Raw genomic sequence first — 2,179 nt, forward strand, 5'->3', positions numbered from 1 at the left:
AGAGATTTCGGATAAATATTGAAGCAAAATCTAAGCCATCAATGCCTTTTTCACCTCTTAATGAATTGTTTATTTTATGCGAAGTGTCAAAAAATTATTCTTATAAAACTTCAAGTTTATCATAACTGTTTCCTCACTTATTCCCCCTCTCATTTTTGTTATTTCTTTTCTCTCTCTTTAAACTTCTGATTCTTTCCACCTTTGACCTCTTTCCTTTATTTTTTACGTTCACCATCATACGCATTTTCTAACAATAAATTATATTAATGAAAAAATTTGGATAAATAATAAATCAAAATTTCATACGGTAGGAACTTTAAAAAAAAAGTTCACTCGAAAGAAATAGAAATCATAGAATTAACAAACTAATACGAAACCATAGAAAAAAAGTTTAGTCGTGAAAAGTTTCATTCAAATAAATAATTTATTTAATTCGCTTCTTTTATTTATTCAGTTCATAAGAAAATTTTCAATTTGATTTTATCAAATTTTGCATTTTCCATTATTGTTAGCTTCCGTTAATTTTATTTTCGAACATTTTTTTTTAAAGTAAAAGCAAGATATTGGTGTCACTTTGTTCAAATGATAAATAATTTAAAACACAATTGACTTGGACAAGTATCAATTACTGGCTTGGACAGGTATCAATTAAGTGTGTGAAATATTTACCTGACCAAAAAGTATAAAAAATTGAAGTTAAAAGTGGAAATCTTGATCTCATAATAATGAGAATGGAGTCTTAAAGCTGTAATATAATTCTTCAAATTACTTTAATTAAAGGATGCGAGAAATTAGCACCTGCCATTTACCTAATATATCTGAGTTATACTAACTTCACTCTCTTTCTATGCTTTACTCCCTCCGCTTCCATTTATTTCGATCAGACAATTACATTATATTCACTAATATTAATTACAAAATCATTTGAATTTAATTTTAGAGACCAAAGTTAGATTTGGGAAAAATGACAAATTAAGCAAAAAAGTTTAAATTATCAAAAGTTATTCCCTCATTCAATGTAGTATATTCAAGTAAGTGCAAAATTAAAAGTTGCAAGTATCTTAACGGTTCAAAAATGGAAATCCTGTTTTGTATTGTTGTTGAAATAGAAAATTTGAAAAAAGAATTTAATAAATTTCAGAAAGGAAACTAAGAAAATTAATATTTCTTAACTCATTTCACAAATGGATTTTTCCTATTATTAAATTTCTAAAATTTGGAATAATCTTCAATTTTTAGCTGAACATTTGCTACTTTTTTCATAGCTTTTAATCCTAAAATAACCAATTCATAATAAAAATTTGTAGTAAATAATGAAATAAATCATTATGAATAGTTATAATGTAAAGATTCAGATCCAATAAATTGTAACTAAAAGAAAAAAATAAAAAATAATAATTAAATATTCCACAGCTTCTAGTCTTGGTATCAAATGTAAGTTGAAAAAAGAAGAAGAAAGAAGAGAGAAGATGAAATAAATAAATTAAGGAGAAATCTCTCTATGGATTTAATCTTATTGAAAGATCACATACATACACCACACACATACATACACATATATGCACACACACACATGCACACACATGCATACACATACACACATACATGCACACACATTGTGTATTTTAAATCATGGAAAAATTTAAGGAAGAAGATTGAAATGCTAAATGCAAGACAACTGATTACACCGCTGCTGAGCAGAAGTATTATCATCACCAACATCAACATCATATATCTTTGGATATCAATGGTTACAATTGAATTTACATATTGACCAGTCTAATTTCATTTAGCAATTCAATTTCTCAAGTATTTATGGGTTGTTCAATACGAACTGATTTATATATATATGATGATATATGTTTAGCTAATTTCTTTTTCTTACTTTAGATGATTGTATATTTGAATCAATTTTATCAGTTTTGAAAATATATAATAAATTCTACATGAAAAATTTTTATATTCTATAGGAAATTTAAATGAATTATTTCAAAATTTTTATATTAATTTAAAATTTAGTTTAAAAGAAAAATAAAATTTATACATTTGAAATTTAACAATTTTTTTTAGCACCTAAAGTAAATGAAGCATTTATAGAGCTGAAATGATTTTGAAATGAAAATTGCGGACAAACATAGAAACATTAATACATCTTCTCTCTCCCTCTCTCTCTTTCGTC

This window comes from Loa loa (assembly GCF_000183805.2).
Source record: "Loa loa unplaced genomic scaffold supercont3.153, whole genome shotgun sequence".
Taxonomy (NCBI): domain Eukaryota; kingdom Metazoa; phylum Nematoda; class Chromadorea; order Rhabditida; family Onchocercidae; genus Loa; species Loa loa.